General features: G+C 37.3%; 1 non-coding gene across 1 annotated transcript; it reads left to right on the top strand.

The window, feature by feature from the left end:
• Positions 1-11,800: 11,800 nt before the first annotated feature.
• LOC137751640 (U6 spliceosomal RNA) lies at positions 11,801-11,907 on the top strand. The gene has a single exon (XR_011070891.1). It is a non-coding gene; the product is annotated as a U6 spliceosomal RNA (small nuclear RNA).
• Positions 11,908-14,653: the final 2,746 nt, after the last annotated feature.

The raw sequence follows: 14,653 nt of genomic DNA, 5'->3' as shown, positions 1-14,653 counted from the left end.
TCAATCCCAATCGCCCAATTCAGCACACCACCATCCCCACCCCACCGCAGTTTTCCCCCCTTGGTGTCCATATGTCTGTTCTTTACATCTGTGTCTCAACTTCTGCCCTGCAGACCGGCTCATCTGTACCATTTTTCTAGGTTCCACATACATGCGTTAATATACGATATTTGTTTTTCTCTTTCTGACTTACTTCAGTCTGTATTTTTCTTGTTTCTTGAGGTAGGCTTGTATAGCTATAAAATTCCCTCTTAGAACTGCTTTTGCTGCATCCCATAGGTTTTGGATCGTCGTGTTTTCATTGTCATTTGTCTCTAGGCATTTTTTGATTTCCTCTTTGATTTCTTCAGTGATCTCTTGGTTATTTAGTAACGTATTGTTTAGCCTCCACGTGTTTGTGTTCTTTACATTTTTTTCCCTGTAATTCATTTCTAATCTCATAGCATTGTGGTCAGAAAACATGCTTGATATGATTTCAATTTTCTTAAATTTACTGAGGCTTGATTTGTGACTCAAGATGTGATCTATCCTGGAGAATGTTCCGTGCGCACTTGAGAAGAAAGTGTAATCTGCTGTTTTTGGATGGAATGTCCTATAAATATCAATTAAATCTATCTGGTGTATTGTGTCATTTAAAGCTTGTGTTTCCTTATTAAATTTCTGTTTGGATGATCTGTTGATTGGTGTACATGCGGTGTTAAAGTCCCCCACTATTATTGTGTTACTGTCGATTTCCTCTTTGATAGCTGTTAGCAGTTGCCTTATGTATTGAGGTGCTCCTATGTTGGGTGCATATATATTTATAATTGTTATATCTTCTTCTTGGATTGATCCCTTGATCATTATGTAGTGTCCTTCCTTGTCTCTTGTAACATTCTTTATTTTAAAGTCTATTTTACCTGAAATGAGTATCGCTACTCCAGCTTTCTTTTGATTTCCATTTGCATGGAATATCTTTTTCCATCCCCTCACTTTCAGTATGTATCTGTCCCTAGGTCTGAAGTGGGTCTCTTGTAGACAGCATATAGATGGGTCTTTTTTTTTGTATCCATTCAGCAAACCTGTGTCTTTTGGTTGGAGCATTTAATCCATTCACGTTTAAGGTAATTATCGATATGTATGTTCCTATGACCATTTTCTTAATTGTTTTGGGTTTGTTTTTGTAGGTCCTTTTCTTTGCTTGTGTTTCCCACTTAGAGAAATTCCTTTAACATTTGTTGTAGAGCTGGTTTGGTGGTGCTGAATTCTCTTAGCTTTTGATTGTCTGTAAAGCTTTTGATTTCTCCATCGAATCTGAATGAGATCCTTGCTGGGTAGAGTAATCTTGGTTGTAGGTTCTTCCCTTTCATCACTTTAAGTATGTCATGCCACTTGCTTCTGGCTTGTAGAGTTTCTTCTGACAAATCAGCTGTTAACCTTATGGGAGTTCCCTTGTAGGTTATTTGTCATTTTTCCCTTGCTGCTTTCAATAATTTTTCTTTGTCTTTAATTTTTGCCAATTTGGTTACTATGTGTCTTGGTGTGTTTCTCCTTGGGTTTATCCTGTATGGGACTCTCTGCGCTTCCTGGACTTGGGTGTCTATGTCCTTTCCCATGTTAGGGAAGTTTTCGCCTATAATCTCTTCAAATATTTTCTCTGGTCCTTTCTCTCTCTCTTCTCCTTCTGAGACCCCTATAATGCGAATGTTGTTGCATTTAATGTTGTCCCAGAGGTCTCTTAGGCTGTCTTCATTTCTTTTCACCCTTTTTTCTTTATTCTGTTCCACAGCAGTGAATTCCACCATTCTGTCTTCCAGGTCACTTATCCATTCTTCTGCCTCAGTTACTCTGCTCTTGATTCCTTCTAGTGTAATTTTCATTTCAGTTATTGTATTGTTCATCTCTGTTTGTTTGTTCTTTAATTCTTCTAGTTCTTTGTTAAACATTTCTTGCATGTTCTCAATCTTTGCCTCCATTCTTTTTCCAAGGTCCTGGATCATCTTCACTATCATTATTCTGAATTCTTTTTCTGGAAGGTTGCCTATCTCCACTTCATTTAGTTGTTTTTCTGGGGTTTTATCTTGTTCCTTCATCTGGTACATAGCCCTTTGCCTTTTCATCTTGTCTATCTTTCTGTGAATGTGGTTTTTGTTCCACAGGCTGCAGGATTGTAGTTCTTCTTGCTTCTGCTGTCTGCCTTTGAGGCCAGCTCTCTTTAAGAGTTGCTCAGGAAGCGGTAACACACGCAATGAACTTGAGCCTTGGCATAAAAGATACGAATTTGAGTGCCATTTCTACCAGATAAATCAATTTGTACAAAATCTGTCAATACTTTGAGCTTCAGTTTTCTTAATTTTCAGGTATGAGTTATAATACCCACCTCAAGCAACTGTTTAGGGTTAAATGAGAGAATTTTCATTAAGTGTACTATAGTGTTTACCAACAAATATTAGGTATTGATATTACCAGTGATAAGAATAATGGTTCTTTAAGGCTTTTTTTCTTTTTTAAACTGTTACTTTTTTTTTTTAAACAAACCACCAGAGGGTAGTAGAGAACAAATAGTTTGTATACATTGTTCCAGGTGCTGCCTCTGTGACATTACCATGTTCTTGTCCTCATAATACATCTATCTACCTCTTCTGTCATTTCAGAATAAACATATAAGCTTAAAAACATAGAATAAGCTTTCACTATTCTTAAATATCCAAATTTTACATATGGCAGGGAATAGGCTCTACTAAGTATAAAATGCTTTATTACTGAACTGTCTTAAAGGAGAAAAAGAAATATAAATCTTGCTTTGAAGCATTTTATTCATACACAGTGTTTTATGTGGTTGAAAATGTTTCAGGTTCTATTTAAAACATGAATTACTGCGTCTTCTTTGTGGTACTACCAAAAGATACCAAGTTGATGGTAGTGAAGTTTTAGTCCCTTTCTTGTTTATTTAGGGAGTGCAGGTCATTACAAAAACAATTTCAATAAATACCCTGAAATATATCTAAGGGGTTTCAAGCTGCTACATCTTTTCACTCTCTATTGCATATAATGGTTGTGTATGAAAGTCTACATTATCATTATGATATATCAGTTCCCGGTAAAAATGATGTGGGATATTTAACTTTACATTAGAGAGCAAGCTAAAACAAGATCATTGAGATTGAAGAGGTGGGACACGAGAGATTATTATGTAAATCTAATCTATTTTGCAAAGGTTACACGCTCTTAGGAAAAGCAGAGACAGATAATAATGTTAATGGATTTGTACTCTGAAACTAGAGCTCATACTAATACTTGTAAATATACAATTTTCAGACTTTGAATAGAGTAGTAGTTCTCAATCAGGGGCAATTTTGTGCCCCAGGGGACATTTGGCAATGTCTGGAGATATTTTTGATTTGTCAAGACCTGTTTGAGGACAGATGGGGGGGTGATGCTACTGGAATCTAGTGAATAGAGGCTGGAGATGCTGCTCAACGTCGTACAATGACGGAACATTCCCCCCGCCCCCGACAACAAAGAATTATCAGGCCAAGTATATTAATAGCACTGCTGCTTAGAAACCCTGGAATAAAGCCGTGAACTTTCAAAGACTATGTTGTGTCGTTGGATATTTTCCTATTTCTATTCCTAGCCCACATTGGTGGTTTAGAGAAGAGCTCTCTACTAAGAAGCACAGCAGTTGCCTTGGCGTTCATCTTCCATTTTTAAAAGAGCAGATTTTCCAGGGCTTCCATTTAAAGAATGTGCCATATTCAGTCAGTTTCTGATGGGTATGAAATGTGCTTTTTTGGAAACTTACAAGCTCTCAGTAAAGACAATTTGTAGAAAACAAAAACAGGAGAGCAGGTGTCTAGCTTTTCCTCCCCACCCCCCACAAATGGCTTTAGTGCAATCAAAAATGGGAAGTGTGAATAAAACTGCTTTGTGTTTTAAGTAGGAACATTTGGAAGTATTGGTATAATGCCTTTGGGACATGAAATCTTCAGTTACACGATCACTTATTTAGAAATGTGATGAAGTGTGAAGAAACTGCACCAGCAGGAGGAATCATTTAAAATTTTTAAAAATCTGAAAAATAGTTTCATAGAGCATGTATGTGGCTACAAATCAACTGGCATATGTAGCAGAGCCTTCGTGTTTAACTTTCACAAATCTACTGACTTCTCTTAAATTATTAGTAGCTAAAAGAGAGCCATAAGAGAGCTAGAAGGTAATTTATTTCCATTAATAAGCTGATTTGGAGGGAAAATGGAAATTTTCATTTTTAATCTATAATTACACCTAATTTGCCTATTTCAAATCCAGCCAAAAAATAAAAACATAAATTTCAAAAACTGGTAAAGCAAATATGTCTTACCGATTTAATCTTCAAGAGTTTAAAACTTTCAATCATAATTAAAGTTACTGAAAAGCTATCCGAATTGACTGCTTTATCCAGCTAATTTATGCTAGTGTATAAACCTGTCCTGTCCAATATGGTAGTACTAGCCATGTGGTTATGATGGAGCCCTTGAAATGTCGCTAGGCTGAATTGAGATCTGTTACAATTGTAAAATACAAACTGGATTTTGAGGACTTGGCCAAAAGAGAAAAATTCCATTAACAATTTTTATATTGATGACATGTTTTTTGGGGTTTTTTGGCTGGGCCACATGGCTTGCTGGATCTTGGTTCCCCCACCAGGGGTTGAACCCAGGCCCCCTCCGCAGTGAAAGCACAGAGTCTTAACCACTGGACCACCAGGGAATTTCGACATGTTGATGTGATAACATTTTGGATATGTTGAGTTGAATAAAATATATTTTAAAATTAAGTTAATCTGTTTCTTTTTATTTTTAAAATGTTGCTGCTAGAAGGTTTAAAAGTACATTTGTAGCTGATTATTTTTATTGGACAGTGCTGGCCTAGACCATTCAAGTTTTAATTAAGTAATCACTTTCATGATCAAATGAGCATGTAAGAAATAATGATAATATGAGGGGGAAATGCATAAGAATACATAGTTTGCTAACCATTCTACTATGTAGTATCATTTTCGTAGTGTTAACACCCATTTCTGCCCTATAGGAACCTTCTGCTTCCCCCAGACAGGTTCTTCCAAACCTTCCTTCCTACGCCTAGTGCTCTTTCCTCTGTATTTTTCTGCTCACAGTGTTCCCTTTGCCTGAGATGCCTCCCCTGCCTCATCTTCACCACAGTCTTCAAGATCTAACTCAAAAACATTCCTTCTTCATAGTGGTTTTCCCCAACTGCAAATGGCCTCTTCCACTTCTGAACTCTCTAGCACCTAATCTGTACCGGCCTTTCTCGAAGTGTGCTTCTTCGACACTGGGACTGCCAGAGTTACATTTTCTAAGAAGAAAAGTTCCATGGTTAAATGAATTAGGGAAATACTGACTTAAAGTCAAATTGGTCTGTTTATTGCAGGACTTCTCAGGGCCCTTAATAGCTTAATCTGTATTGGGAATTTTTAAAGAGCCACTTGGTATATAGCATTTCCCAGTCCTTTTTGACAATGGAGTATATTTTTTTTCACCAAGCATTTTATAGGACTGAGTTACTGAGTAACACACTTTGAAAAATAATGCATGTAACACTAATCAGCACATATTCTACTGGGGCTTTTTTTTTCCTCTTGATTCCAGCCATTATATAAATCATATGCCTTTACTTAAATTTTCAAAATTTAGTTGTTGTTTCCTAACATATACTGTATGTGATTCATCGAAGCCAGAAATAATCTTAGTTAGTGCTTTGTAAAATTACTAAATTACCTGTTGATTTAGTTTAATGTATCAAGTGATCATACCTCATTTGTATTAATTAGTCCTGTTAATGGTAAGAGCGATACTAATTGGACATTCCAGTGGACTAAACCTTATAGTTCTTACTTGGCACAATACTTGCACAATACTTTCAAATTTAAACTATAATTAGTGGTAGAAGTGCAGGACATTCTAACCTGTTCAGTGTGGAAAAGCATTGGCAACACTAAACAAAGCCAAAAAATACCTCTGGTATTTCTTTGAGGTCAAAAGGGGTAAAATCTCTGGAGAATATGAGCTGGGAGTCAAATTGAAGACTAGAAAATGAGAGTAAAAAAGAGAACTGTAAGTAAAAAATGAACTAGGGAGAAGGAAAGCCAAAGATGAATAATAAAGTACCACCAGAAATATTTTAATTGTGATGTAAAAAGCACCTCCATCAGACACCAGTTTGCCATGTGTTAACGATCTCATTTTTTTTTCAAAAATATGCACTCAGTGGCCAAATTCAAAAGCCTAATTGATTCGTTACTATTATACACACATGCATTGACTAATCAAAATTAGAATATTTAAGCTAGTCATAAGGGTTAAACAGGATACCTAAGAAATGTCACGTTAGGTGTGACCCAGAGACTATTCTATCCCATTCTATCTTTTATTGTCCCTATCTCTGCCCTTTATGTCCTTGTTTTATTCATATATATTTATGAACTTGACCTCCCCACCCCCAGGTAGAATATGAATGAAGGAGACTGAGAAAAGACTCTGTTTTCTGCCTGTTTATGTTTCTAGTGCCTGGCATAATTCATTTATATTTGTGGACTCCCAGACAGTGGTGTTAAATATCATATTGAAGAAGAGAGTAGCTGTTTTCTTGATTTCCACCTAAAAAATCAAGAGTGTATCTCAGTATCCAAGTTTTCATTAATAACCCAAGATAAATGTCATCCATGACTTTTCTATACTGCATATGTTGTTTTTTTAAATTTATTTATTTATTTTTGGTTGCATTGCTGCGCATGGGCTTTCTCTATTTGCAGCGAGCGGGGGCTACTCTTTGTTGCAGTGTGCGGGCTCCTCATTGCGGTGGCTTCTCTTGTTGGAGCATGGGCTCTAGGCGCACGGGCTTCAGTAGTTGTGGCATGTGGGCTCAGTAGTTGTGGCATGTGGGCTCAGTAGTTGTGGCTCACGGGCTCTAGAGCGCAGGCTCAGTAGTTGTGGCGCACGGGCTTAAGTGGCTCCATGGCATGTGGGATCTTCCCGGACCAGGGCTCAAACCCGTGTCCCGTGCATTGGCAGGTGGAATCTTAACCACTGCCGCCACCAGGGAAGTCCCGATATTGCATATGTTTTAATCAACTGATCAATAAGTGTGTATTTACAATCTGTTTACTATGTTTGGGACCAGGTACTTTGGGAGGGTAAAAAGAAAGTAAAATACATACTTCTTTTGCCTTCAGGATTGAGAAGGAAAGACAAACAGATAATCAGAAAACAAATGGAGAATTGGTGCTAAATTCTGTGAAACACATACTTCAGAAAATGGGAAATGAAAGCAGGCTGGGATACAAAGGAAGTTTGCAAAGTAAAGCCAACTTTGAAGGCTATTGAAGCCAAGGGCATGGTTTACACAATGTCTGGTAGAGACCAGAGGGCCCAAGAAGATTTTTGAGGAGAGGATCTACAAGATGAATCCTATGCTAATGTGGTAATGAATCCTGTTCTAGAGTCGTATATAGATTAGATTCATATATAAATAGAGTTGGGGAGAGGCTGCGTAAGGAATACCACACCAGAGACTGTTGGCTTTAACCTAAATTGGAAGGGTGAGTGTCTCTCTAGGGCAGTGGCCAAGGAATTAGACCAGGAACAGCTTTTAAGAGGAGGACAGACAGGACTTGGTGACTGATGGGAAACAGGAGATTAAAAAATGTGGGTGGGATGGTCCAAAATGACCCCAGGGTTTTGAGCACAGATTAAAAAATAATAATAGCTAATGTTGTTGAACATTTGCTCTGTGCCAGACAGTGTTTTGTGTGGATTTTCCAGAGTTTCATGATGTGGGTATTGATGTAAGTACTAATGCTTCTCCCATTTTATAAATGAGGAAACAAAACTTCATTGAAAGAATGTAATTTGTCAAAAGTCACAGCTGAGCGGAAATTTTAACCCAGGCAGCCTAGATCCAAATACCATGCTCTTAACTTCTGTGCTCTTTTCTGTCTCACACCCTAAAGAAATGAGGGTGACAATGGTAAACTTGGGATGAGAAGCTAATTTGGATTTGGGACAACAGTATTTCCAAGTAGACATCTCCAGGTGAGATTTGGAGATGAAAGACCTCAGCTTGGGCAAACTGGAGATCTAAATTTTACAATAAGGATTACAGACAAATCAAAAGTTCTCAGGAGAAGAGCATACAGCCGAGGTACCAAAGATTGCAATTATTCCGTAGGTATTACTTCTTGGAGGTAATGACTTTTTAAGCAGGCATATTGGTATTTCATGTTATATGACACTAGATCAGTGGTCTGTCACACACCTCTATTATAACAAAACTTCTGAGCATATACCCTTGGTATGTGTAATTTATTCTCCATTGTTTTCGCTTAGTAAGGTAGCTGATGAAGAGTTCATACTGGAGGAAGAGGCAACTGTATGATTTTCTGGTTTGCTTCTCCTTGCACTACCAGCATGAACTTCAGGCTGCAGTTCTTTGGCAGAGGACTTTTAAAAGCCATTTCTCCATTCTGTTGAGTTAAAACTGTTCTATATTATCTGGGCTCATGTAAAACACACTCTGTTACAATGCACTGTGCATGAAAGAAGGGCACCACTGTCTAAACCCACATTATAGATCTCTCATTCTCACTGCATTTACATCAGTGGTACCAGACATTTGATTTAGGAGCTAAATTATGGCACTGGTTTCATTCCATATATTAAATATATTTTTATTTGCAAATAATAAATATTTGTAAATAATTTTTATTTACAAATAAATATTTGTAAATTTTTTTTAAAGAGGCTTGGCTTTATTTTTTTTAATTTATATTTTTATTTATTTATTTATTTATGGCTGTGTTGGGTCTTCGTTGCTGTGCGAGGGCTTTCTCTAGTTGCGGCAAGCGGGGGCCACTCTTCATCGCGGTGCGCGGGCCTCTCACTATCGCGGCCTCTCTTGTTGCGGAGCACAGGCTCCAGACGCGCAGGCTCAGTAGTTGTGGCTCACGGGCCTAGTTGCTCCGCGGCATGTGGGATCTTCCTAGACCAGGGCTCGAACCCTTGTCCCCTGCATTAGCAGGCAGATTCTCAACCACTGTGCCACCAGGGAAGCCCTTGTAAATATTTTTTAATGTACAAATTGTCACTTAAGCATTTCCTTTCCACACTCAGTAGTTTAACTGTTCTCTACCCCCACCAGGGAACTTCTCTGCCCTTCAAAGGCAGCTGACTTTGTCTTGACTTTCTCAGGAGTCAGGAGGTGCTTCCTCAATACTCATATTCCAGTATGTGCTGAGTGGACAAGTCTGAGATCACTGTGTCTGTACACTAGATGGTGTACACACTTCTGTCCAAAACCCACTCAGCCATTCCCTCTCTGGATTTGAATCCTTGTAGATTTAGTTTCCTCATGCAATGTCCTCACGCCTGTTGTACCATTTTAGGTTTCCTTTTTTTTTTTTTACTTTAGCTTCAACCTTCTCCTGTTTTTCTTATGGTTCTTGGGTTATGATATGGAGAATTTCATAGCATTTACAGAGTAAGCTACTTTCGATTTGTACGTGGACAGGTCTATGTTCTCTGTATGTTTCCAGAATTTCCTTTCTGTATATTTCTTAACAAAGGAGTTCATACCTTTCCAACCTCCACCCACTATGGAATGAGGACCTCCCTTTTATATGTCAAAAGTAAAAGTAGAATCTGAGTCAGAATATATACCCAATAAACATTTGCTTAGTGAGAAATAATTTGGAGATTAGAGTCAAATGGTAATGTCAAAAATATTTATAAATCCTTGTCAAGTGAGTAGAAAATAGTGGTAATTAATGTGTCTTATTTATATTTATTTAGGTTATTAATTAATTAATAACCTATATTAATTCCTATATTTTCCTGTTATTAATTCCTATATTTTCATGTTAAATCACTTTATTGTTTTCTTTAACCTTGAATTAAAGGTTTTCTTCTGTTTGAACAGATAATACTCTTACAAACAAACAAACTGGCCACACTAGACTTGGAAATATATTCTCATTTGAGCCATAGAAAATAAACCTTAACACTGAAAAATGGTGAGCGTGAATATTAAAATATCAGACAACAGCTGGGAACCCCAATTGGATTTTTTGAGATAAGACACGATACTAACAGAGTCAAGTACACAGTCCAGAAAGTTGGTGATACACTCATCTTTCCAACAGATATAAATAATGAGGTAGATGTTAAAATAACTTGTAACTTCTCACTATCATGCTGATGGAACTGATTCATTATAACTGTAAATGGGGGAAAAACATGAAAGAACTTACAGATAACTGTGAGCCAACTTCCTTCCTAGCCTAACAAGAAAAAAGGCTTTTACGTTTGGATTTGGAAACAAAAAATATGGTTCTGGTTTTATTTTAAATTTCAAATCAATGTGGAAAAATGTCTTTCTCTATATTTCTTATTAAATAAGTGAAGCCAAATGGATACTGCCAGAAGATGGTTCAGAATTCGGTATATTTTAGAGTCATTTCATGAGAACTATTTGGCTAATTGACTAATTGGCTGCTTGATTCATAAACATTCAGGCTGATATAGAAGCAAAATTATTTTTTTGTCCTTTTCCATGTAGCACTTATATTTTCACATGAAAAATGTACTTAGATCTTATCAATATAATTTTTAAAAAACTGACTTTGAGAAACAGCTTTGCTAAAACACCCACCTCTGTTTCTAAAGCTAATTAATAGTAAATATATATGTTCCCTTTCTCATACTGACAGGTCACGAGTAGGACCCACAGAAGATCTATAAGATTTAGAAGAGAGGGTAACTACTAAGTGAAAAACAGGAGTAGAAGGGAAGAGCAGAATGGCTCTTAGTGTGGGGAGGTTAAAAAATGGCAGGCAGAGGTGAAGAGCTCTTTGCATCTGGCGATGGGGTTGTGGTTGGTAAAACTTATTGTTCTCTGTGTACAAAGGAACAAATTCAAAATGGGCCACTGTGAGACACACTGCTGCCTTTGTTGACATTGTGGGCTCCTCACTGAAAAAGGACAATGTAAATAAACACGTAGGCAGTGAAATGCATCAAAGAGCTATCAGTTTTTAAAGTCTCTACCCCGTTACACTGGAGAACCTCAAACTGGCAATCACGACTAGAAGTCGTATCGGTGTTGGGACAAACAAAAGGCAGCAGATTGTCAAGTTGTTTGTTATTGCCTACACAACGGCCAAACTGGAAATTCCCTTGGCTAATTTTCTCTCATTGCCCAAATGGAAGTCCATCATTGAGTAGACTTGGGCAAGACTACTTTGCTGAAAGTACACATAAGGCTCACCCACGTCATTGAGAAAGTTGTCAAGCATGATCTAATGTTCACTGTTCGGCAAACCCAGTACTTTTCCATCCTTATTAACAGGTCTGAAAACACAAGTGCTTGGTGACCATGAAATGATGTATACATTCTATGTGGGTAAGACTCCTTTGCCAAATGTTAAGTTATTGAGTTTAAAAGAGACCAAGCAGGTGAATACAAGGTTTGAAGAAAATATAATTCTTAACACAGTCTCAGAGCTTGGAGTGGAGATGTAAATAACAAGCATATTGGTTTAATGGGTATTAACTCTACTCTCCAAATGGAGAAGTCCCTGACCTGCTCAAGCAGGAAATGCCCTTCTGAGTTTCAATACCTTCGTCTTAGTCACCATTTAGAGAGCTAGCAGCTTCGAACACCTGTAAAACACTGTCTTTGCTGACCCTTTTGCCACACTTACCTCTCTTTATAACTTATATCAAACAGCCCCCATTTGTCTTCGTGAATTAAAAACTTTAGCAGAGTGCTCGCTTCGGCAGCACATATACTAAAATCGGAACAATACAGAGAAGATTAGCATGGCCCCTGCACAAGGATGACACGCAAATTCGGGAAGCGTTCCATATTTTTGAGGCGATATGGGGATATATGCATATGTATAGCTGATTCACTTTGTTATAAAGCAGAAACTAACACACCATTGTAAAGCGCTTATACCCCAATAAAGATGTTAAAAAAAAAAAAACTTTAGCAGTTTTTGTGGAAGACTGCTTAACAACACTGAAGAAAGCAGATGGAATGCACTGGTTAGAGCATAAAAACAGGGCAGACACAGCCCTCCTTCATAGATACCCTGTGTGAGAGCCTCTGTTTAAAAGCATGGTCACTGAGAAAATCATAAGTTCAGGCCTACAAGTGAGAATCCAGTGCTACCTGAAGATGTTAACTAGCAAAATTTGTCCTACACCTCTACTCATCATTGAGATGTTAGACCTACTCTCCAAATGGCATTGTCTTCCACTCAGTGATTTAGTGGTGAATGCAGAAAGAAACCCCAAGCTAGTATCCTTCAGTAGGATCAGACAAAATGGGGGATAGTGTTGTGATGAAAAATTTTAGGGAAAGGGTCCTCATTTATAACAATGTTATTTAAAACTGTGTGTGTCACATTTTGGGGATATTCATAAAGAAGATGCATCCCAGTGTTTAAAATTATTGGATATAAATATAGGCCCAACCATGAGCATGCCTTAAAAGCATATGCAGTCAAAGAACTTGAAATGTTTATTAATCCTTTCGAAGGGCTGCTGCAGTAAAATCATGTGGCTGCTTCCCAGTTGGCCAGAGAATGGGACTGCTCACAGGTTTCAGGTTGAAAAGCCTCCCACAGCTCCCTAGGCAAGAAGTTTGGCAGTGGTGCTGAAAAACTACAAAGACATATTCCCCAATATTTATCATATGATTTGTATTCCGCAGTTATTTCCAGTTTCAATGGCAACAGTGGAAGGGAACGGATGAAGTCAGGTTACAGGAATAGAATGCTTGAGACAGGGCTTGAATATCTAATGCACATTTCTATGGAAGGCCCAATGCCAGGAGCATATAACTGCAGACGTGCTGTCTAACTTTTCTTATTAAAACTCACCAGAACAAACAAATTACCCTTTGGCAAAAGACCATCAGAAAACCTCAGTTTTGAAGGAGAACCATCTTCCTTCTGATAAAAAAGAAACAGCATTTTGTGCTCAAACCCCCTCTGTAAATCACCATTATCTCTGCCTATGTTTATAAAGTATGGTCAAGTGACTAGTCAGCAGTAAAGTGTAATAATAGAGCAAAATAAAATGAAGTGAGTACATTTCCTACCATTAAGCGTTGTTGTGTGTCCATTTAGTTTGTAATGTTTATAGAAATAGCAGCACTCTGTAGAAAAGGAATTCAAGGGATTCAACCAAGGGGAAAAAAAAGACTTGCTTGATTTTCACTTGACCATATTTCTTAATTATAAAGAAAAAAATACAGCATATGTCATATATTAATAAGTAGCATTCTTTTGTCATGTTTATTTTTCTGTGTTTTCATTCTTGCTTTCTTAAAATATAGCTTAAAGATAGAAATTGAAGTATTAATATTAAACAGATCATGTCATTATCCTGTAAGTGTTAAAATGATAATATTTTATTTTGTTATTTAAAAGCTGCCCAAAAGGATGCAGCATGGCTTAAATATTTGGGTGGAGTTCTTCATTCTACCTTTATTTTCCATGGCCATATAACAGTCTAAACCCTACTTAGGACCCCGTGCAAGGGCACAGAATGAAATTAAAAATCACACCTATTACTGCTACCAAGGCAAACTATTTAAATTTCTCCTAGTATTTACTGGAGTTCTTGGTACATAGCGAAGAAAGGCTCAGTGAATATTTGTTGAATAAATAAAATCACTTATTTATAAAACGTGTGGAATTCACAGGATAAGATTTACAGCCGTAAAAGTATAACTCTGTAAGGCAATTCTTAGGTGAAATTACAGAAACTGCCTAATTATTATTTGCTTTGGTTCCATTGTATTTAGTGATGAATAATTTTCTTATTTTAGAACAATATTTTTCAGATATCCATTATTGCATAATTAAAGGCCAAAATGAAAACTAGAAGGTTCTTAGGTCTATGTTTATTCTCCATTTGCAATATTTCAATATAGTCCTTTTCTATGGAAATACTTCTGAATTTAGAACTCTGTGGAGAGAAATACTGACATCAGCACAGGCAGGAAAAAATAGTAATTTATTTATTTATTTATTTATTTATTACAGGGACGGGGTTATTTTAATTTATTTATTTATTTTTGGCTGTGTTGGGTCTTCGTTTCTGTGCGAGGGCTTTCTCTAGTTGTGGCAAGCGGGGGCCACTCTTCATCGCGGTGCGAGGGCCTCTCACTATCGGGGCCTCTCTTGTTGCGGAGCGCAGGCTCCAGACGCGCAGGCTCAGTAATTGTGGCTCACGGGCCTAGTTGCTCCGTGGCATGTGGGATCTTCCCAAACCAGGGCTCGAACCCGTGTTCCCTGCATTAGCAGGCAGATTCTCAACCACTACGCCACCAGGGAAGCCCAAAAATAGTAATTTATATACAAAAAAAAAAAACAGTTGTTTACCATGGGAGACGTAAGCACACTGGTTTTAACAAATTCACACTTCTATATTTAATAACTGAAGCATTAGGAAATCAGCTGCTCTCAAGTGTATTTTAAAAGCATTTGTAATGTGGAGTTTTCTAATATTCTCTTCCCAAGTAACTATTATATTAAAAATCTTGCCGAGTTTCAAAATAGATCTGCTAAAATCTTATATTTATTTGAAAAGATTGCATTTTACTG

Source organism: Eschrichtius robustus, chromosome 17, assembly GCF_028021215.1.
Source record: "Eschrichtius robustus isolate mEscRob2 chromosome 17, mEscRob2.pri, whole genome shotgun sequence".
Taxonomy (NCBI): Eukaryota; Metazoa; Chordata; class Mammalia; order Artiodactyla; family Eschrichtiidae; genus Eschrichtius; species Eschrichtius robustus.
This window is presented reverse-complemented; position numbering and strand designations above follow the sequence as displayed.